Source organism: Pan paniscus, chromosome 10 (assembly GCF_029289425.2).
Source record: "Pan paniscus chromosome 10, NHGRI_mPanPan1-v2.0_pri, whole genome shotgun sequence".
In the NCBI taxonomy this organism is placed as follows: Eukaryota; Metazoa; Chordata; class Mammalia; order Primates; family Hominidae; genus Pan; species Pan paniscus.
Genome location: NC_073259.2, coordinates 92,229,929 through 92,255,086, shown reverse-complemented (window position 1 = coordinate 92,255,086; position 25,158 = coordinate 92,229,929). Strand labels below are relative to the sequence as shown.

The 25,158-nt window shown below is 34.4% G+C and overlaps 1 non-coding gene across 1 annotated transcript; it reads left to right on the top strand.

The window, feature by feature from the left end:
* Window positions 1-23,775: 23,775 nt before the first annotated feature.
* On the top strand, window positions 23,776-23,904 carry LOC112436799 (small nucleolar RNA SNORA3/SNORA45 family). The gene has a single exon (XR_003025490.1). It is a non-coding gene; the product is annotated as a small nucleolar RNA SNORA3/SNORA45 family (small nucleolar RNA).
* Window positions 23,905-25,158: the final 1,254 nt, after the last annotated feature.

Sequence of the window (25,158 nt, the reverse complement as noted above, 5' to 3'; positions counted from 1 at the left end):
ATTTGTTTAACCTAGGTTTTTTGAGAAGTTTACAGATACAACACCAAGATTAACAGTCAATGAAGGAGAAAATTGATGTCAGACTTAATTAAAATAGAAACATCTGATTGTGAAGGACACTTCGGAGAATAAGAAGACAAGCCAATGATTGAGAGAAGGTATTCGTAAAATATGTAACTGATAAAGGATCTATAGGTAAAATGTACAAGGATGTCCTAATAGTTTAAACATACTATGTAGTGAAAAAAATGGACAAAAGATATAAGCGAAAACTTCATTGAATAAGATACAGTTGTGCGCCACGTAATGACATTTTGTTCAACAACAGAATGCATACACAATAGTGGTTCTACAACATTAAAGTGGAGCTGAAAAATTCCTATCCCATAGTGACATTATAGCCATTGTAACACAGAAAACCAACTCACATGTTTGTGGGCATGCTGATGTAAGTAAACCTATTGCACTGTCAGTGATATAAACTAAATCATATAATATTTTAGATCTATTTAGATACACAAATACACTGTGTTACAGTTGCCTACAGTATTCAATACAGTAACATACAGTACAGGTTAGAACCTGGAGCAATAGGATATACCACACAGCCTAGGTGTGTAGTAGGCTCTAACACATAGATTTGTGTAAGTACACTCTATGATGTTCACGCATAATGACTGAATCACCTAACAATACATTTCTCAGAATGTATTCGATCATTAAGCAATGTATGACTTTGTATAAAAGGGGAACAAGCATATAAGAATATTTTCAACATCATTTGTCATTGGATATTGCAAATTCAATCAACAATGAGATATCACTATACAGCTATTAGAATGGCTAAAACAAAATAACATTGGGAGCCCGAGGTGGGGGGAACACAAAGTCAGGAGTTCAAGACCAGCCAGGCCAACATGGTGAAACCCTGTCTCTACTAAAGATTAAAAAAAAAAAAAAAAATTAGCCAGATGTGGTGGCACGCGCCTGTAATCCCAGCTACTTGGGAGGCTGAGGCAGGAGAATCACTAGAACCCGGGAAGCAGAGGTTGCAGTGAGCCGAGATCGTGACATAGCACTCCAGCTTGGGCGACAGGTAGGGACTCCATCTCAAAAAATAAAAATAAAAAATAACAACGACAACAAATCTTGATGTTACCAAATACTCGCAAAGATGTAGAGCAACATGACCTCTCATTTATTGTTTGTGAAGCTAGAAGATGATACATGTATTGTTGAAAAAGAGTGTGGCAGTTTCTTTTTTTTTTTTTTTTTTGGATTTTCTATTTCTTCAGTTTTATTTATTTATTTTTTATTTTAAGTTTGTTTCCTTTATTAAAATACACTTTTAACATATTTACTATGGAAGATAAATATAACAGGTTTAGGGAAACCATTCTTCAAAGGGCTTGTAGAGACAAGAATGATTCCCCCCCGGGGGGTATTTATTCTTTTTTTTTTAAATTATACTTTAAGTTTTAGGGTACATGTGCACAATGTGCAGGTTTGTTACATATGTGTACATGTGCCATGTTGGTGTGCTGCACCCGTTAACTCGTCATTTACATTAGGTATATCTCCCTCACCTCTCCCCCAACCCTACAACGGTCCCCGGTGTGTGATGTTCCCCTTCCTGTGTCCATGTGTTCTCATTTTTCATTTCCCACCTATGAGTGAGAACATGTGGTGTTTGGTTTTTTGTACTTGCAATAGTTTGCTGAAAATGATGGTTTCCAGCTTTATCCATGTCCCTACAAAGGACATGAACTCATCATTTTTTATGGCTGCATAGTATTCCATGGTGTATATGTGCCTCATTTTCTTAATCCAGTCTATCCTTGTTGGACATTTGGGTTGGTTCCAAGTCTTTGCTATTGTGAATAGTGCCGCAATAAACATACGTGTGCATGTGTCTTTATAGCAGCATGATTTATAATCCTTTGGGTATATACCCAGTAATGGGATTGCTGGGTCAAATGGTATTTCTAGTTCAAGATCCCTGAGGAATCGGAGTGTGGCAGTTTCTTACAAAGCCCAAAATTATTTTCCCACACTAACCATCATTCATGTTCATAGGTATTTATTTACTAGAAAACTCATGCCACACAAAAACCTGCACACGAATGTTTACAACAGCTTTTTCTTAATTCTCAAAAAACTGGAAGCAAACAAGATGTTTTTCTGTAGGTAAATGGATAAACAAATATGGTACCTATAGTGGAATATTGCTCAACAATGGTAAGACATGAGCTACATAGCCATAAAAATACAAGGAGAAAACTTAAATTTATGTTGCTAAGTGAAGGAAGCCAGTCTGAATAGATGCTAATTATATGACATTCTGAAAGAGGCAAAACCATACAGACAGTAAAAAGATCAATGGTTCCCAGGGGTCTTGGAGTGGGTATGGAATGAGGCTCACATAGGTGAAGCACAAAGTATTTTTACTGTATTGAAACTGTTTTTTATGCTACTATAATGATGAACGCATGGCATTATGTATGTCAAAATAATAAAAAAAAACTTTACAGTACAAAGTAAAGCCTAATGTATGCATTCCTTTTTAAAAATATAGGAGGCCTGGGGATCACAGAAGAAGTGCAGACTGTCACACACACAAAATTAACTGTATGAAAAACTGACATTAGGGTCATTATAGCAGGCCCTAATCCAATGTATGAAACAACCACAGTGGAGGAGATGGAAAGAAAACATGCTGACCTAAACGCTGGAAATTAGTTGAGTCTATGACCAAAAGCAAAGGGAAATGCATACAATCACTGTGCTCTCATTGATAATGTTCTTTCTCACTAAGGTGCAGGTTAAAAATTCTGGTACTACTATACATGTATACTGGGATGAAACAACTAAGAAGCTGGATGCTGAATAGTGCGAGCCCAGTTTCTCACTGTCGAAGTGGGAGTTACAGATAGGTAAGTGGAAGAGACTAGAATTATCCGTGTGTTAATAGAGTTAGAGATATCAGAAAGAAGTCAATTTTAATAATATAAATACAGTTGGATGCATATATAAAATTTGTAAATATGTGTATGTATATATGGGTTAGTATACACACATATGTTTATTTACTTTGTCAATTGAGAGAGCTTAAGAAAAATAATGAACCTATAGATACAAGCACATCTGACACATAGACCTTGATTTCTAATATTATTTGCTAATAAGAGGAATAAAGTCTCCTTTGATAAATGGATGAAATAGTCAACATAAGACTGGAGCATCTTAGAATTCCAGCATATAAGGAAGGGTTCAAAAACAACACAAAGAAACACCCATAAACCTGGGAGTAAGTCAAAGGGACACTGGAGACAGCTGAGAGAACTCCCAATGGCCAAAGCTGGAACCTTTTGAGCAACAGAAAAGTAATATTGGATTTTAATCCAAAGTAAAATAAATAACCTATCTGGACTGATATAAATAAATAATTAAAGAAATTGATAAATGGGGGTTAGGAGACAAATATTTTATTCCAAGTAATTTATGTGCTTTGTTCACCCTGGTAACCATAAACTCCTTAAGTGTGGGCTGCATGTAGTGACCTCTTTTTAAAGAGAATAGTATGGGAAGGGGAGGAAAAAGATAAGCTTTTACAGTTTAGAACCTGAGAAACTATCACAGTCAAGTTATTAAGGGTAACATCAACAGTCATAAGTTATGTGGCTAGAATACACGCTTGCTATGATGTACTGAAAATGGCATAATGACCTTCTCCCCCCAACCATAAGTCCAATCTAATAATAAAAAATAAGCAAATTCCACTAGGAAGGCATCATACAAAATATCTCACTAGCATTCCTTTTAACTGTCAGGGTCATCAAAAACAAAATCAGAGAAACTCTCATAGCTGAAATGAGACTTTGAAGACATGACAAGTAATTATAATGTGGTATCAGGAATTGGATCCTGAGGAAAAAGAAAAGGATATTATATAAAAAACTAAGAAATATGAATATACTATAGACTTTAGTAACAATGTGTCAATATTGGTTCATTAATAGTAACAAATGTACTATACTAATATAAGATGTTAATAATAGGTGAACTGGATGTGGGTTTTAGGAGAACTTTCTGTATTACCAAAGTTTTTCTGTAAATGTAAAATATAAAAGTTGTTCTATGGGCTGAGTTGTATTCTACCTCCCTCAAATTCATATGCTGAAGTCCTAACTCTAGTACCTTAGAATGTGACCACCTTTAAAGATAAGGCCTTTAAAGAGGTAAGTCAAAATGAGGTGATGATAGCAGGTCCTAATCCAACATGACTGCTGGCCTTATAAGAAGAGGCACCTTGGACACAGAGGAAGTCCATGTGAAGAAACAGGGAGGGGAGGTTCGCCTGCGAGCCAAGGAGAGAGGCCTCACAAGAAACCAAACCTGCCAACACCTTGATCTCAAGACTTCCAGCCTCCAGGTCTGTGGGAAAATCAATTTCTGTTGTTTAAGCCACAGAATTTTGATGTTTGTTATGACAGCCTTAGCATGCCAATGAAGTTGGTAAAAAGATATGAAATGTAAAACTATTTACTTCAAGTAAGATCTCTTCTCACAGTATTTTTGTTTACTTTCATCAGTTGCTGATGTTCTGTGCTCATGTGGCTGTCTTTGCAGAGATTGTATATGTATGTGGTTTACTGCTACCTTTTTTTCTTTTGTTTTTCCTTTTTGAGTATACTCTGTGGGACTTAGATCTAATGATTTGTTTATGATTTTAATTCCTGCTCAAAAGTGTATGTATGTGTATGTGTGTGTACATTTTCCATATGTAATGATTTTTGCTGTGTATAAAACACAGATAACCCTCAATCAAAGAAGACTTCCCTGACCTCCCAATAAAAAATCTCTATGTCCTTTTTCAAAGTATAATTTTTCTTCTTAAATTGATAACCAGCAGGACATGGTCGCTCAAGCCTATAATCCCAGCATATTGGGAGGCCGAGGTGGGCAGATCCCTTGAGGCCAGGCACACAAAACCAGCCTGACTGACATGGTGAAACCTTATCTCTAATAAAAATACACAAAATTAGCCAGGCATGATGGCCCACACTGTAATCCTAGCTACTCAGCAGGCTGAGGCTGGAGAATTGCTTAAACCCAGGAGGCAGAAGTTGCAGTGAGCCAAGATCACACCACGGCACTCCAGCCTGAGGGACAGACTGAGATTCTGTCTCAAAAAAAAACAAAAAACAAAAAACAAAAAACCCTCTCTCTCTATGTATGTGTGTATACACACACACACATATATATATATAACCATATAATATAATTATTATGTTCAACCATATTAGAATAAAATTCTATAGAGTGAAAACATTTGTTAATTTCATTCCTTATATTTTTCCAGAACCCAGGGCAGTGCCTAGGGCATAGTGAGTACTCAGTGAGTGTCAGGTGCTCTATATTTCCATAAAATTTTTTTTTATATTGGTATCTGCTAGACGTTTGCAAAACAATGCTCACTCACTATTATAATGTATCTGCTAGTGCTTGAATGTAGTGGCTGAATTTAAATGAAAACACTAAAAGTTTATATTGCTTTTCTGAAAGCAATTATTTTGTAAAAATTATAACTGATTTTGTTTTTATTTAACATCTCAATGATTTCAAATTTTATCCTCTGGTAATATGTTTAAACTTTAAAAAAAAACAAACAAAACATCTTACCTAGTTTCTACACAAATGGTTTATTAAGAATATTTTGTTTGAGAAACTAGGAATTTTAGGCATTCCTTCCTCCTTCTTTCTATTTAAGCAATTGTCTCTCATTCTGTAGCTTTTTCCAGAGAATTTTTTTTATTATATTACTGAGAATAAATGCCTCAAATTTTGCTCAGTCTTCATTGAAATAATTGCCATTAAGTCAGTAAACCAATCAGTTGTTTTATTTCCATATTTATCATGTCCACTCTGTACTATGCTTGGTGAAATTTAAGTAACAGAAAAGTTACTTTTAATTACATTACAAATGATGTTATACAAGAATATATATTCCTAAAAAAGATAAGTAGTGGGTAATAGAAAGAATGTGAGAGTTTTAAATGTATTCTTTAAGAGATGGATAGATTATTTTGGGGCAGCACAATGAGTTTAAGAAAAACAAGAGTAATCCATCATTGAAAAAATATTTTACTTATTTCTTTCCTCCTCCAGTCATTTCCTTTTCATTCATTATTAAATAATTGAACCTCTTAAAATGTGGGTTTCAAATATAAAAAAATGAAATATTTGATCTCAAAGAGGTTTTAACTAACATTCATTTGAAATAAAATGTGTTCTCAGAAAATGTGATACTAACAGAATAAAGTACATATAATTGAAATATACTATTATAGAATAATCTATAGAGATGCTCCTTGGTTTACACTGGGGTTACAATCCGATAAACTCATTGGGAATTGAAAATGTTGTAAATTGAAAGTGTATTTCCACTGATAATATTTTCAAATTAATAAAGGTTTATATGGACATAACCTCATTCCAAGCCTGGGAGTGTACTGAATGCATATTGCATTTGCACCATCTTTATGTCAAAAAATTACGAATCAAACCATTGTAAGTTAGAGGAGATCTCTAGTTGAATAGAGGAGGAAGAACCTACTAATGAGAATCAAATGTTGAAGAATGGGTAAGTTTTATTTAAAAAAATGCAGATGGAAAGGAAAATGAGATGGCATTGACAATATGTACACATATACAGAAATATGGAATACTACGTTATATTCTGAGTACTGACACTAATTCATTACACCTGGCTCATAAATTACATGTGGTATGACATGCCTATACCATATAGATAAGAAGACAAGTCATCAGGAGCTTGATGTATCATGACAAAGAAGATGAGGAAATGAACTTTTGCTGAATGCCATGGTGAGAAGTTGGAGATGGGTAAAGGAGTCTCAGTGCTGCATTAAATGAGAGATAGTTATTCTCAAATTGATGCAGCTTTAAAACTGTCATATACATTATCAAAAGGTATTTAAGCTTTCCTTCATTAAAATATCAAATGACTTTCATGTATTTTGAATATATATTCTTTATAAGAAACTAATAAAGTTATTTTATTATTAAGATATCCTAGATATTTAAATTGCTCACATTTCAAATATTTGTTTAATTTAATTTTGTCTAGTATAGAAGTTCATATATTATAAGCAAGTTTTTAAATTTATGAAGGTCTTCTATTAGGTTTTCTACTAGCTACTAATTTTTGAATGTCTATATAACAAGTATTCTGTTGATTTTTTCAAAAAATAAACAAAATAAGGCTACAGAGAGAAATATACAGATTTAAAGAATCTTGATGCATTCAAAGCAACAAGTGAAATAGAAATAATTAACTTATAATTTACAAAATAAGCTAAAATCAAGTATAGTGAGCTAATTATAATTTTAGTGGGCACAGTCAACCTCCTGTAACAAATACAGTTTAATTTTTTAGGTGCATTTACAACTGGAAGTTCTCTATAATGAGATATTAATATATTTAATCTTCCTTAATAAAGATTAAAAATGTCAAAATTTTAAGTCAAATTAACAGCCCTTGAGGCTATAAAAACCAACCTACCAATATCAATTTTTAAAAATCTTTTTCATAAAAGTGTTGTAAATAGAAATAAATCTGTTAAGGTAGATACAAAGTAATCACGTGTTAATTTTTAATTTTGTAGTAATTGGTGTGTACATAATTACAATTTTTTAGTTTTATCTAAATAAATCTAAAGACTAGTTAAATGTTTAATTTTTCAACAACCTGTTCCTCTATCCTCTTATTTGTTTCAAAGTTGCTTGATAAATGACAAACTGAAGGACATATAAATGTTTTATTACACATTATGGAAGAGAATTATCAATTTTTACAGAAGAATCTGAGGCTGACAATGACAAAACTGATTGTACAAAATCATAACTTCAGCTAATCAATTGAGGGTAGACTTACATGCTAGTCTCTTTTTTCTTTCCTAATGGCGATAAGAGAAATAACTATTAGATGCAATTCATTTATTACAAACATTGCAATACAAAGGAATCAAAAGAGAAATAATAGTATTAATATCAGCAGTGCTTTAAAATTATGTTTATATTATTTTCAAATCAGTCCTTCCAAAATACAATATCAATTTGTGTTCTGGGTTTCAATTTGAACAAATAATGTACAATTTTTAACCCCAATTTAGAAAGTTTACATATTTTTATTTCACATTTTAGATAACACTTTTTTTCTCAAGATATTAGATTTGGTAACTGAGATGAGGACTAATGAACTGATTAAACTCAGACAATTTCTGTTTTAAAACTCAGATCCAAGATAAAAAAAAAATTGACCGTAAGATTTCATTCTACTCCTCCACATTTTTTCAAAGTACAGACCAATTTTTACTTAGCTCGGTTTGACAGACTGTCCCTTCTAGGAAGCAGGTAAGCAGGTGTTTCAAGGTCAGAGCTAAGGATTTTTGGCAGAAATGTGAGGGGAAGTCCGCAGAACACCAGCCAATAGGCATTTGGCTTCTATCCCTCGGTTTCACCACCACAAATTTCATTCACTGATAATTTTCTAAAGGTGAACTTATTACTGCCTCTGCAAATCTTTGTAAGTGATTCAGGTAAGTTTATTTCCTCTCCTTTGCTATTTTACACTTTAGCGTTGCAAATGGGGATTTCTGCTAAGTGAACAGTCTTTCAAAGCATATCAATCACTGATCGAATTTACTGACATTAAAAAAATTCATTTATGACATATTCTTGGCAGGTTTTCTGGTCTCCAGTTAAAAGTAGTACTCCTACTTAAAAATGGCTTTCAAACCATAACTTTACCAAGAAATGTAACATTTCTTTCATTTTGTCATTTTTTTTTTCATTTTTTAAAATTATACTTTAAGTTCTGGGATACATGTGCAGAACGTGCGGGTTTGTTACATAGGTACACACGTGCCATCGTGGTTTCCCGCACCCATCAACCCGTCATCTACATTAGGTATTTCTCTTAATGCTATCCCTCCCCTAGCCCCCCAAACCCCAAAAGACTCCAGTGTGTGGTGTTCCCCTCCCTGTCTCCATGTGTTCTCTTTGTTCAACTCCCACTTATGAGAGAGAACATGAGGTGATTGGTTTTCTGTTTCTGTGTTAATTAGCTGAGAATGATGGTTTTCAGCTTCATCTATGTCCCTGCAAAGGACATAAACTCATCCTTTTATTTTTCTTTTCTTTTCTTTTTTTTTTTCATGAGATGGTGTCTCGCTCTGTTGCCCAGGCTGGAATGCAGTGGTGCCATCTCGGCTCACTGTAAACTCCACCTCCCAGTTTCAAATGATTCTCCTGCCTCAGCCTCCTGAGTAGCTGGGACTACAGACAGGTACCACCACGCCTGGCTAATTTTTGTATTTTTAGTAGAGACGGGGTTTCACTGTGTTGGTCAGACTGGTCTCAAACTCCTGACCTCGTGATGTGCCCGCCTTGGCCTCCCAAAGTTCTGGGATTACAGGTGTGAGCCACAGTGCCTGGCTGAACTCATCCTTTTTTATGGCTGCATAGTATACCATGGTGCATATGTGCCACATTTTCTTTATCCAGTCTATCATTGATGGGCATTTGGCTTGGTTCCAAATCTTCGCTATTATGAATAGTGCTGCAGTAAATATACATGTGCATTTGTCTTTATGGTAGAATGATTTATAATCCTTTGGGTATATACCCAGTAATGAGATCGCTGGGTCAAACGGTATTTCTAGTTCTAGATCCTTGAGGAATCGCCACACTGTCGTCCACAATGGTTGAACTAATTTACACTCCCAACAGTGTAAAAGTGTTCCTATTTCTCCACATTCTCTCTAGCATCTGCTGTTTACTGACTTTTTAATGATCACCATTCTAACTGGTGTGAGATGGTATCTCATTGTGGTTTTCATTTGCGTTTCTCTAATGAACAGTGAAGATGAGGTTTTTTTTCATATATTTGTGGGCCACATAAATGTCTTCTTTGGAGAAGGGTCTGTTCATATCCTTTGCTCACTTTTTGATGTGGTTTATTTTTTCTCGTAAATTTGTTTAAGTTCCTTGTAGATTCTGGATATTAGCCCTTTGTCATATGGATAGATTGAAAAATTTTTCTCCCATTCTGTAAATAGCCCGTTCACTCTGATGGTAGTTTCTTTTGCTGTGTAGAAGCTCTTTAGTTTAACGGAGCCCATTTGTCAATTTTGGCTTTTGTTGCCATTGCTTTTGATGTTTTAGTCATGAAGTCTTTGCCCATGCCTATGTCCTGAATAGTATTAGCTAGGTTTTGTTCCAGGGATTTTATGGTTTTAGGTCTTATGTTTAAGTTTGTAATCCGTCTTGAGTTAATTTTTGCATAAAGTGTAAGGAAGGGTTCAGTTACAATTTTCTGCATGTGGCTAGCCAGTTTTCCCAACACCATTTATTAAATAGAGAATCCTTTCCCCATTGCTTGTTTTTGTCAGGTTTGTCAAAGATCAGATGGTTGTATATATGTGGCATTATTTCGGAGGCCTCTGTTCTGTTCCATTGGTCTATATAACTATTTTGGAACAACTATCATGCTGTTTTGGTTACTGTAGCTTTGTAGTCTAGTTTGAAATCAGGTAGTGTGATGCCTCCAGCCTTGTTCTTTCTGTTTAAGATTGTCTTGGCTATCTGGGCTCTTTTTTGGTTCCATACGAAATTTAAAGTAGTTTTTTCTAATTCTGTGAAGAAAGTCAATAGTAGCTTGATGAGGATAGCATTGTATGTGTTCAGAAATTTATCCATTTGTTCTAGATTTTCTAGTTTATTTGTGAAGAAGTGTTTGTAGTATTATCTGATGGAAGTTTGTATTTCTGTGGGATGAGTGGTGATATACCATTTATCATTTTTTATAGTATCTATTTGATTCTTCTCTGTTTTCTTCTTTATTCATCTGGCGAGCAGTCTATCTTTTCTGTTAATCTTTTCAAAAATCCAGCTCCTGGAATCATTGACTTTTATAAGGGTTTTTCATGTCTCTATCTCCTTCGGTTCTGCTCTGAACTTAGTTATTTCTTGTCTTCTGCCAGCTTTTGAAGTTGTTTGCTCTTGCTTCCCTGGTTCTTTTAATTGTAATGTTAGGGTGTCAATTTTAGATCTTTCTTGCTTTCTCTTGTTGGCATTTAGTGCTATAAATTTCCCTCTAAACACTGCTTTAGCTTTGTCCCAGAGATTCTGGTACTCTGTCGTTGTTCCCATTGGTTTCAAATGACTTCTTTATTTCTGTCTTAATTTCATTATTTACCCAGTAGTCATTCAGGAGAAGGTTGTTCAGTTTTCATGTAGTTGTGCAGTTTTGAGTGAGTTTTCATTTTGTCATTTTTTAAGCGAGCAGCTTTTGTTAGAACCAGATCAGCCTATTAAAATGTCCAAATAATGTTCAAGAATGAGAATAGTGACTTGTAATGGTCATGGTCACATCTTTTGTATGTAAGAATTTTAAGAAAAATAATGGTAGATTTGTTCCTTGTTTTTACACATAAGGCAAATTTCTCATAAACTTTCTCAGGAAGTTTAATTGAAGGAGTCAATATACAGGTAAAGGAAACAGAAAATTAGCGTGAAAAGAATTTGTCTGAGATAAATATTGGGTGTAGAGATGATACAGGAAGGTAGGCGAGCCCCCAGATAGAGGAAAGAAAACAAGACTGGGCCGGTGGTGTTGAACAGCAATCTTTTATTGAGCTGCAACTGCTCCTTTTGGAGCAAGGATAACTCATAGGCAGTGTGCCCTGAACTGCACTTCTAAGCTATGGGCAAAGTATTTATATCTACTTAGACCCACTTTCAGTTACATGCAAATAAAGGGGCAGGGTATCCAGAAATATCTAGGAAAGTTGTGGTAACTTATGGGTTGTTGTCATGGAAGAGGGCAGTAACTTCCTGGTCATTGCCATGGAATTTGTGAACTGCCATGGCACTTGTGGGAGTGTCTTATGCTAATGAGTAATGAGGGCTGATTGAGATCACTTTCCTCACCATCTGCTGGTTTTGACTAGTTTCTTTACCATATTGTGTCTAGATCAGATCTTGTTTTGGTCAACAGGGTTGTGACCAGAAAACACGTCCTGCCAGTCTCCTATTTCAGATATACTTTTTAATGATTATTATATAAAAATCAAAATTATCTTAAGTATAGAAATATGAAAATATGATGTTTTATTTATTTTTTTAATAATTCCAACTTTTCTTTTAGGTCCAGGGAGTATACAGGCAGGTTTGTTACATTGATATATTGTGTAATGCTAAGATTTGGAGAATGATTGATCCCATAATCCAAGTAGTGAGTGTAGTACCAAATAGTTAGGTTTCAAAACCTTGCCCCTACCTGTCTTCACCTCTAGTAGTGTAGTTGTCTATTGTTCCTACCTTTAGGTTCATGAGTGCCCATTGTTTGCTCCCACTTATAAGTGAGAACATGAAGTATGTGGTTTTCATTTCCTATGTTAATTTGCTAAGGATAATGGCCTCCAGCTGTATCCATGTTGCTGGAAAGGAAATAATTTTTTATGGTTGCATAGTATTCTATGGTATATATATGTATATATATATATATATATATATGCATATCACATTTTATCTACCCAATCCATTGCTGATGAGCAGCGAGGTTAATTCCATGTCTTTGCTATTCTGAATAGTGCTATGATAAACATATAAGTGCATGTGTTTTTTTGGTAGAGCAATTTATTTTCTTTTGTATGTGTTTCCAGTAATGGAATTGCTGGGTCAAATGGTAGTTCTATTTTGAGTTCTTTGAGAAATGTACAAACTGTTTTCCATAGTGGCTGAGCTAGCTTACATTCCCACCAATAGTGTATTAGCATTCTCTTTTCTCCACAGCTTTGTAAGCATCTGCTGCTTTTTCACTTTTTATTAATAGCCATTTTGACTGGTGTGAAATGTTATCTCATTAGAGTTTTGATTTGCTTTTTTCTGATGATTAGTTATGTGGAACATTATTTTCATGTTTGTTGGCCCTTGTATGTCTTTTGAAAAGTGACTTGTCATGTCCTTTGCCCATTTTTTAATGGGGTTATTTGTTTAGTACCTGTTAAATTGTTTAATTTCCTTATAGATTCTGGATCCTTTTTTGAATGCATAGTTTGTAAATATTTTCTTTCATTCCGTAGGTTGTCTGTTTACATTGTTGACAGATTTTTTTTCCTGTGTAGAAGCTCTTTACTTTAATGAGGTCCCATTTGTGAATTTTTGGTTTTGTTGCAATTGCTTTTGGCATCTTTGTCATGAATCTTTGCCCAGGCTTATGTTCAGAATGGTGTTTCCTAGATTTTCTTCTAGAGTACTTGTAGCTTTAGGGTTTATGATTAAGTGTTTAATCTGAGACAGAGGTTGGAAAAAGATGGCCAAATAGATGGTTCCACTGATTGGTCCCCCTGTAAGGTCACAAATTTAGCAACTACCTACACAAAAAGACACATTCATTAGAACCAAAAATCAGGTAAGCACTCACAGTATCTTGTTTTAACTACATATCACTGAAAGAGGCATTGAGGAAGGTAGGAAAGACAATCTTGAATTGCTGACACCATCCCTCCACCATCCCCTGGCCGCAGCTATGTGTCACTGGGAGAAAATCTGTGCACTTTGGGTAGAGAGAGTGAAACAACTCTGAGATGCTGCATTGAACTCAGTGTTGTCCTGTCAACAGCAAAAGGCAAAATCGAGCTGAACTGAGCTGATACCCACCCATGTAGGGATCGTTTAAACAGGCTGTAGCCACAGGGGAATCACTCATACCAATGGTCAGAATGTGAATTCTGGTAAGCCATACCACCCTGGGCTAAAGTACTCTGGGGCTCTACAAAAACTTGAAAAGCAGTCTAAGCCTCAAGGACTGAAAATCCTAGGTGAGTCCCAGTGCTGACTACACTCAGAACCAGTAGCCTTAGGGGGTACTGAGACACCAGCCAGGGTGGCTGAGACAGTGTTGCACCACCCTTTCCCCAAACTCAGGCTTCACAGGTTGTGGCTCCAAAACAAACCCCTTCCTCTGCTTGAGGAGAGAAGTAAGACTAAAGAGGACTTTGTCTTTTATTTGGACATCAGCTCAGCCACAGTAGAAGAGGGCACCATGCAGAGTTGTGAGGCTGCCTTTCCAGGCTCTAACTCCTAGATGACATTTCTAGACATACCCTGGGCCAGAAAGGAACTCATTGTCATGAAGGACATGAGCCATCACCTGTTGACTAGAGAGCCCTTAATCCCTGAATAATCTGCAGCAATACCCAGGTAGTATGCCAAGGGCCTCGGGTGAGAAACTGAGACTTTTTGGCCTCAGGTGAGACTCAGCATAATCCCAGCTGTGTTGGCTATAAGGAGACACTCTTTCTGCTTGAGAAAAGTGGAGGGAAAAGTAAAGGAGACTTCGTCTTGGACCTTAGGTACCATCTCAACCACAGGGGGGTAGAGCACCAAGCAGATTCTTGGGCTCCCTGACTCTAGGCCTTAGCTCTTGGATAGCATTTCTGGACCATCTCTGGGCTAGAGGGGAACCCAATGCCCTGAATGTTGAGTCCCAGGCCAGGCAGTGTTCACCACAAGCCAAATGAGGTTCCCTTGGGCCTGAAGGGAATATTGGCAGTAGCCTGGCATTACTTACTATAGGGCTTCACTTCCTGTGGAAAGGGGAGGGAAGAGAGGGAAGGACTGTGTCTTATGGTTTGGGTGCTCGCTCAGCCACTGTACAGTAGAACACAAGGTAGACTTGTAAGGTTTTTTATTGCAGTCCCTGGCTCCCAGAATGCACTTCTGGACCTGCTGGGTGCCGGGAGGAACTCACTGTCCTGAAGTGAAGGACACAAGCCTAGGTGGCTTCACTACCTGCTGATTGTAGAGCCTCTAGGCCTTGAGCAAACATAGACAGTAGCCAGGCAGTGATTACAGTGGGCCTTGGTGAGCCCCTGTACTGTACTGGCTTTAGGTATGACTCAGCACAGTCCCAGTGTTGGTGGCCACAGGGGTGCTTGTGTTCCTCTACCACCATCTACAGGTGGCTCAGAACAGAGACAGACTCCATTTGTTGGGAAAAGGTAAGGGAATTGAAGAAGAGTTTTTATTTCCTGGTAATACAGAGTATTCTTCCAGATCTTATTCAAGACTATTGAGATAGTATCTTTAGGAGTCTGCAAAAACCACAGGATTACTGGTTTGGGGATGCTTCCTAATGCAGATGCAATTTAGACCACAATACCCAAGTCTTTTTGAATTCCTGGAAAGACTTCCCAAGAGGGACAGGTACAAACAAGCCCAGAGAGTGAAGACTACAATAAATACCTATCCGTTCAATGCCCAGGCACAAACATCCATAAGCAACAAGACCATCCAGGAAAATGTAACCTCACCAAATGACATAAATGAGGCAGCAGGGATCAATCCTGGAGAAACAGAGATATGTGAACTTTCATAGAGAGAATTCAAAATAGCTGTTTTGAGGAAACTGAATTAAGAATTCTATTAGATAAATTTAACAAAGAGATTGAAATAACTAAAAAATTGAGCAGAAATTCTAGAGTTGGAAAATGCAGTTAACATAGTGAAGAATGCATCAGAGTCTCTTAATAGCACAATTGATGAAGCAGAAGAAAGAATTATCGAGTTTGAAGCGGGCTATTTGAAAATACAGCCAGGGGAAAAAAAGAAAAAAGAATGAAAACAGTGAAGCATACTTGAAAGAGCTAGAAAATAGCCTCAAAAGGGCAAATCTAGCACTATTGGCCTTAAAGGGGAGGGAGAGATACACAGGTAGGAAGTTTATTCAAAAGGATAGTAACAGAGGATTTCCCAAACATTAATAACACTGGCCACAAATTGGAAACAACTCATTCGTCTATCAATAGGTGAATGGATAAAGCAAATCAGGTACATATACACAATAGACTACTATTCAGCCATTAAAAAAATTAGATCCTGTTACTTGCAAGAACATGGATGGGACTGGAAGTCATTACGTTAAGTGAAATAAGCCAGGCACAGAAAGACAAACCTATCTTGTTCCCACTTATTTGTGGAAGCTAAAAATTAAAATAATTGAACTCCTGGAGATAGTGAGTTGAATGATTAACAGAGACCGCAGAGGATAGTGAAGGTTTGGAAGGGATATTGGGAGGGTTAATGGGTACAAAAACATGTTGAAAAAATGAATATCACCTAGTATTTCCTAGCACAACAAGGTGACTATATTAAAAGAATAATTGTATATGTGAAAATAACTGAGTATAATTGGATTGTTTGTAACACAAAGGATAAATATTTGAGGTGATGGATGCCCCATTTACTCTGATATGATTATTTCGCATTGCATGCCTATATTAAAATATCTCACGAATCCCACAAATATATACATCTACTATGTACCCCCAAATATAAAAAATAAAATTACAACAAAAAATGTGCTTAATCCACCTTAAGTTGATTTTCATATACGGTGACAAAAAGGGGTCCGGTTTCCAGCTTCTGCATGTAGCTAGCCAGGTATCTTAGCACCATTTATTGAATAGGGATTTCTTCCCTATTGTTTGTTATTGTTAACTTTGTCAAAGATGAGATTATTTTAAGTGTGTGCCTTTATTTCTGGATTCTCTAAGCTGTTATATTGTTCTATGTGTCTGTTTCTGTACCACTACCAGGTGGTTTTGGTTACTGTAGCCTTGTAGTATAATTTGAATTCAGGTAATGTGATACTTCCAGCTTCTTTCTTTTTGCTTCCGATTGCTTTGGTTATCAGGCTTCTTTTCTGTTCCACATGAACTTCAGAATTTTTTTTCTAATTCTGTGAAGAATGATATAGGTGTTTTGATAAGGAAGAGCATTGAATCTTTAAATTGCTTTGGGCAGTAAGGAAATTTTAACGATATTGACTCTTCCTGTCTATGAACATGCAATGTTTTTCCATTTGTTTGTGACATCTCTGATTCCTTTCAGCAGTGTTTTGAAATTCTCATTGTAGAGATCTTTCACCTCCCTGGCTAGCTGTATTCCTACCTATTGTATTCTTTTTGTGGTAATTGTAAATGGGATTGCATTCTTGATTTGGCTGTGACTTAGACATTATTGGTTTGTAGAAATATTGCTGATGTTTGTACATATCTTTTGTACCCTGAAACATTGCTGAAGTTGTGTATCAGTTCTAGGAGCCTTTGAGCAGAGACTATGGGGTTTTTTAGGTATAGAATTTTATCACCTGTGAAGATAGTTTGATTTTCTCTCACCATATTTGGATGACTTTTATTTCTTTCTCTTGCCTGCTTGCTCTGGCTAAGAATTACAGTACTATTTCCAATAGGAGTGGTGGGAAGGAGCATCTTCATGCTGTGCCAGTTCTCAAGCAGAATGCTTCCAGCTTTTACCTTTTAATGTGACGTTGGTTGTGGGGTGGGGGGGCAGGGTTTGTTGTAGGTGGCTCTTTTTATTTTGAGGCATGTTTCTTTGATGCCTAGTTTATTGAGGGATTTTAACATGAAGGGATCAAATTTTATTGAATGCCTTTTCTTCTTCTGTTGAGATGATCATGTGTTTTTTTGTTTTAATTCTATGTAATGAATCACATTTATTGATTTGTGTATGTTGGACTAACCTTGCATCCCAGGAATGAAGTCTATTTGATTGTGGTGGATTGGCTTTCTAATGTGCTACTGGATTCAGTTTGCTTGTATTTCGTTGAGGATTTTTACATGTATGTTCATCAGGGATATTGGCCTGAAGTTTGCTTTTCTCACTGTGTCTGCCAGCTTTTGATATCAGCATGATGCTGGCCTCATATAATAAGTTAGAGAGAAGTTCCGTTTCCTCAGTTTTTTGTAATAGTTTCAGTAGAATTGTATCAGCTCTTCTTCATTTGTCTGCTAGAACTTGGCTGTGAATCCATCTGATCTAGGGCTTTTTCTGGTTGGTAAGCTTTTTATTACTGATTCAATTTTGGAACCTATTATTGGTCTTTTCAGGGTTTCAGGTTATTCCTGGTTCAGTCTTGGAAGTTATATGTTTGCAGGAATTTATCCATTTCTTCTATATTTTTTAACTTGTGTGAATAGATATGTTCATAATATTCTGGGTTTTTTTTTCCGTGAGGCAAATGTTAACATCTCCTTTGCCAATTCTGTTTGTGTTCATTTTGATCTTCTTTCTTTGTTTCTTTATTGTTCTAGCTTGCAGTCTATCAATCCTTTTTATCCTTTCAAATAACCACTTTTCATTCTATTGATCTTTCATATGGTTTTTCCTGCCTTATTTTTTTTCCAGTTTAGCTCTGACGTTAGTAATTTTTTTCTGCTAGCTTTGAGGTTTGTTTGCTGTTGTTTTCTAGTTTTTCCGGGTGTGATGTTAGGTTGTTAGTTTGAGACCTTACTAACTTTCTGAGGTGGATATTTAGTGCTCTAAACTTTCCTCTTAAAAGTGCTTTAGTTGTGTCGCAGAGAGTCTGGTATGTTTTGCCTTTACTTTCATTAGTTTCAAAGATTTCTTAATTTCTGCCTTAATTTTATTGTTTACCCAAAAACCATTCAGCAAGATTTTTAATTTCAATGTAAATTGTATGGCTTTGAGATATCTTCTTGGTATTGATTTCTATTTTTATTGTGTTTTTCTGAGAATGTGGCTGTATTCACTTCCAGTTTCTGAGTTACCTTGTAATTTTTTTCTTTGCACAATGGGTGACTACAAGTGTTATATTTAATTTGCAATATTTGGGGATTTTCCAGGTACTTGAAAAAATAGATTTCTGATACTGTCCCATTGTGATCACATACATTGTATGATTTAAATAATTTTTAATTTCTTGAGACATGTTTTATAGTTCATTATATACTCATCTTAATGTGTGTTCCATGTGTGGTGTGAAAGATTATGTGTTCTGCAGTTGTCGTGAGGGTTAAGTATTACATATGACAATTAGGATTAATGCTTGATAGAACATACATTCTTATGAAGGTTTATCAATTTTGGGGAGAATGGTGCTGAAACCTGTAAAAGGTGCTGTGAATGAAACCTGTGTGTGTGTGTAAATGAAGTGTATATATATATATATATATATATATATATATATATATACATATACACACACACATTCATATTTATACTGAGACAGAGAGCTAGAATCAGTGAGGTAATAAAACATTGAATAAGAATTAACATATGCTAAGAGAATGATTTGAATTTTTTTGTTTCTGAGTTTATAAAATCTACTGAGAAAACTTCCATATTATTCATTATTTATTTATTTATTGGATGGGAAAAAACCCTATCTTAATGAAAAGTAATTATCCTTATTACTTTTGATGTTGCCCAGTGAACGTATCTTTTCTTTTTCAATTTTTTATTTCTATCAGTTATTGGGGAACAGGTGGTATTTGATTATATAAGTAAGTTCTTTAGTGGTGATTTGTGAGATTTTTGTGCATCTATCACGTGAGGAGTACACGCTGCACCCTATTTGTACTCTTTTATCCCTTGCCCCCTTCTCTCCCTTTCCCCCAAGCCCCTAAACTCCATTGTGTAATTCTTATGCCTTTTCATTCTCATAGCTTAGCTCCCACTTAGGAGTGAGAGCATACGATGTTTGATTTTCCATTCCTGAGTTACTTCACTTAGAATAATAGTCTCCAATCTCATCCACAGATAGGTGATAGATAGATAGAAAGATCGATAGATAGATAGGTAGATAGATCAAAGTTTCTTTATCTACTCATTGACTGATGGGCATTTGAGTTGGTTCCACATTTGTGCAATTGCAAATTGTGTTGCTATATACATGCATGTGCAAGTATATTTTTTTATTATCTCAAACTATGTGTTCTTGAAAATTGTTTTTCATGAAAAACTGAAAATGTTAACATAAAATCTCAGCCTGAACCAATGATTAAATATAATGTTTGAAAACTAGTAGTTTTTTTTAGTGTGTGGCCAATTTGATTTTGTTATTACTTTGTTAATTTTCATAAAGTTTAGTTTTTTATAATTCTAACATTTTAATGTATGTTTACACTAATATTTTATTTTATATTGTAATTAATATCTTTTTATATGTGATTTATACAACTTTGTCATTTTTAATTTGAATATTCTTGTTCTTATAATTTGTCTTTTATAAAATGCATATTTTATTTTAGCCAGACTCTGATTTCTACATTAATTTTGTTGAAATTAATTGTGGGTTTCTGTTTGTTTTATTGACCCACTTCAATTTTTATTTTTCTTAAGTTATACTATGAAACTTGTGGTCAGATTGGTTATTCTGTTGGTTTTCTGGCATAATAATATTAAAACAGGGTTGGCCTCATTTTTGCATACTAAAAATCATTTAGCAAAACACTAAGTCAGTGAATAAAGCTACACCATACTTAGAAAGTCATTATTTAACCATAATTCTTACTCCAGTAGTAAAAATATTAATACATAAAATTAATGCACTTTTATTTCTAGTAATACATACATATTTTATTTACATATACATGTTTTTTCAACTAACAGATTAGGTAGAACATTATAGCCTACATTAATAGAATATAACTACTAACTTGGCAATGATTCCTACATCTCGTGGTTATGGATCTGGTCTCCATCATCTTTATCCTACTATACTCTCTCTGACAGTCTGTAATACAAGATAGATTTAACAGCCTGCTTTAAACCTTTGGAATGTGTTTTTCCAAGCATAAGTACCAGCATCTAAGTCTACCTCCCCAGCAAATTCTGGTCAGTATTTGATTAATTGTTTGGCTCACAGGTTGATTAGTCAGCCTCTGCTACAGGTATGTCTCATATTCTAATGCTATTTTATGGCTTCCTAATTATTAAAATACTTTTCTTTCTTTTATACAACTTATGTTTTATTCATAATGATTGACAAATAATTTACCTCATTTAATTTTGTATGACATTTTGTCAAGACCTCTCTGTACTTCATAAACCTTCAGCAGTATGAAAAATTTGTATTGTGAGACCATGGCTAGTATAAATAGCTTTTATGTGTACATTTAAATCAAGTAAATAAGGAGAACAATTATTGCCAAGGAAATGGATTCTGAAATGCAATAGAAAAAATATTTCTCTACCTATCAAAAGTTAGATTTAGACTTGATTGCTTTGTGTAGATATGTGGTATACATACATATTATATATACTGTATTATATATCATATGTAAATATAAAACATATATAATATATACATACTTCACAAATTAGTTCATTACAAAACATTTGGAAAATATAAAGAAAATATTAATATTTTAGGTACCTGTATCTAATCCTGCTTTAATTCTTACTGGAAGTGTGGCATTGGGAGAATAATTAATCCCTTACAACATTAAAATGGAAATGATGCTAGTACATTGCTCATGTAACTACTAAGAGGCATACATTAATATTTTAATACTTGTGCACCCAAATAATAATTATTAAAATTTCCTTTTAAAAATTCCTGTCATTAAAAATTACATTTTGATTATATTAGGACAATCTCAAGATAAATTGAGTTAGTTTCCTCTTTATATTTTTTCTATTTTTTTATAGTTTCTGTTTCTTATTCTTTTCCTTATATATGCTAAGGTCTTTCATAGAAGCTATTAATTTATTTGCGATATCTGTTGTTAGCAAAGATTATATATTTTAAAACCATATTGTTTAATAAAAAGCTTAAATATTTATAAGTATGTGGTAATTTATTCTTACATATGTATTTATGTGTGCATACTCACATTTATTTCAATTTTTTCCTTAGATAGAATTTGCAGTTGATTTGTCACATATTTTAAATATAACCATTATTTTTTACTGCATTAAATATAAAACACCAATAAAGTGATATTATTAATTAAATGTAAATAATTAAATTTAAGCCAAGTTTAATAATTAATAACTGGGCACTAAGACCAGAATAGACAAATATATCAATAAAGGAGAATAGAACCTGAAATGATTTATAGAAGAATAGCCTAAATTTAAAGTGGTATTTTATCAAATAAATAATAAAAATATTTTAAAATTACAAAGTTTCCATTATGTCATCTTCTTTTATTTTTAAATAAGTTAAACAATTTTGTGTTTGTTTCCTTAGTTTATTTAAATAGGTTTCTACATTTATTTGTGTGTTATGTATTTCTATAAGTATTATTTTGCTTTTTACATTCTTGTGTTATAGATTAAGGGGAAAATGCTTACTACTATCTCACCAATGAAAAACCACATGACATCCTAGAAAATAACCTGAAACCCAGCTCCATATTTTATTCTTCATGGTTTTCTGTAATAACTATGCCCAACAGAAGTTTCTGTGATAACATGAGTGTTCTGTATCTTCCCTGTCCAGTACAGTAGTCACTAGCCACATGCAATGACTATTGAACATTTGCAATGTGACTAACATGACTGAAGGTCTAAATTTTAATTGTTTTTATTTTAATTAATTTTAATTTCAGTGGCCACCTGTGGATTGTTCTATTGTGAAAATATCTATCTGGATTTTTGTAACATTACTTCCACATTGCTTTTTCTTACTCTTCTGACATTTTGTATACATCATCCCTAATTTGATATCTGGCAAATTCATAACCGTGATCTAAGCATTGTAATTATCCATTATAATGATCAATAATTGCTATATATACCAGTTAAAAAGAAGGCAGGCCCATATACTGTGATATGTAACTAATGGTAATATAGAACAATGTCCTCAGTGGACTGTTAAGAAATAAGAACTAATTGCTCAACAGTATAAATAGTAAAATTTTATTTCTGTAAATAATAAGCATTTATGTGCATCTGTGCTTGTGTTTCTGCTTTTCTATGTGGTTTTCAATACATTTTAAAGAATGATTTTAAAAGGCACGTATTGTCACCGTTTGCTGATGGAAAGTTTGGGATAGAACATGGCATGATTTCTGCCTCCTGGTAGCTTTACTCTGTCTAATGCCCTCCTCTTAAGTGTGAGTGGAACCTGTGGCTTGTTTCCAGCCAACAGAATATAATAAAAGTGATGAGATATATGTAATTATGTGCCTGTGTTACTCTTTATAATAGCATATAAAAGGTCATGTCTGATTTATCCATAGTAGCTAAGCATAGCAGCTAAGCATACTACACTGCAGTGCATGTAGGAGGTTCTCAATTTATTGAAAGAGTGAATAAATAACAAGCACTGTTTTACTAAATAAATGTTACTGAAAAATTTTTAGCTTTTAGCCTTGTGAAGAGGCTGTTTTCCTCGCTGGCTTTAAATAATCAAAATAATCAAGCTGCCGTGTAGTGAACTTCCCTTTGGAGAGGACCACATGTCAAAAAACTAAAGGCACCATCTAGCCACAGTCAGCAGGTAACTGGGGCAGGCATGCTGGTATCCTGCAATAAACTACAAGTTACCACAAGCCATGTGAGCTTGGGAACAGATCACAAAATGGAAAAAGAGTAGATGAGTCTAAACATGCAAGGCATGTTAAGGTCATGTATTTAAGTTTAACAAGTCTTGAATTTGTCATATTGGCAATAGATAAAAATAGAAGGCTCTTAGCTGGGAATGTACTTTAAGAATATTACTGATGAAAGATGAAGAATGTCTAATGACTGTACAAAGCAAGAGGGAAAACTACTGTCTCCTGCAAAAATAACAATGAGATGGTTAAGAATCTGAATCTGGAAACTGAATATGGAGAAAGGAAAATAAAGAATGTTATGGAATTAAATTTGTGCTATTATATGCCAGAATAAACACTCAAAAGCTAAGTTCGAGCTGACACTAGAGTAACATCCTGACACAGCTCTTGTCCTGGTGTGCTAGAGTTCTCGATGAATCTACTGGTCTTGATTCACTGGCAGGAGCAAACAGTGACTGTGTTAGTATGCGTATCTAAAACATGGCCTACCTAGATCCCAGAAGGTGTGGGTTGGGAGGCATCTTTCCTCATACTCATCAGGGAGTTGGTACCTGCTATGGTGTATTATAAGCCATTTCTCTGTTATTCTAGGCCTACTAAAATGTTCTCTCTGGGGAAGGAAAAGTACCCAAAGCAGCCTATCATCATGAAAGCCAAATTCTTCAGCAGAAGAGCTGAGAAGATTAAAAGCGTTTATGAGTATGGGGCTAGTCTTGGTTACTTAAAGTCACATGGGGGGAGGTTTATTAAATGTTAACAAATGCTTTTTAAAAATAGCTGATGTAGAAAATTCTGTCACTTACATTATCAAAAAATAATGAAGTACCAATCTATTAAAGATGTATAGATCTTTAAAAGACAGAAATGACAAAACTTTATTCAAAAACATAAAAGATGATAAACATAAATGAAAATCTGAAAATCGAATTCTGTTCATATATAAGAGGCTTAATATCATGAATATTACAGTTTTTCTAAAATACAATCTACAGAGCCAATCTAATTCCAAAAATGTTGATATGGTTTTAAAATGAACTTGTCAAGAATAATTAGAATGGGCATAACCAAAACAATTTTAAAAGAACAAGGCGGATGAATAAATATATCCCTACCAGGATATATTATGTAGTTATACTAATTGTAGTAAAGTATGTTGACATTGGAATAGATAAATGGACCAATTGGACATAATAGAGAGCTCAGACACAGATTCACACAATTGTGGAAAGTTTATACGTGACAGAAGATTTAAGAATTCAGCAGGAAAACACACATGGTGATGAGACAACTAGTCTTCTTGTGAAAATAATAATAAGCAGATCTCAATGTTGCTGAAAGTAAACTCCAGGGGTATTAGATAATTAAATGTGAAAATAAAGATGTTAACTACTTAAAAAGGATATATACGGAAATATATTAATACCTTTGTAGCAACAAAAAACTCCTAGAGATATTGAAAAACAAATAGGCTAATGAATTTAAATATACCAAAATGAATATATTCTGTACATTATAAGGCAGCAGTCAAATAAAACATATTTTATCATATATAACCAAAATAGAATTAGTGTCCATGAAATGTGCTAATAAATAGAAAACATTTTTAAGTCTATTAAACCTAATAAGCACCATATAAATGTTAGTTATAATTATCATTCTTTTATGAATAAAGAGCTTCTTAAAGTCATAATAAAATAATCTAAGAAGCATCATCTTTATATAAAAGTGAGCAAAGAAT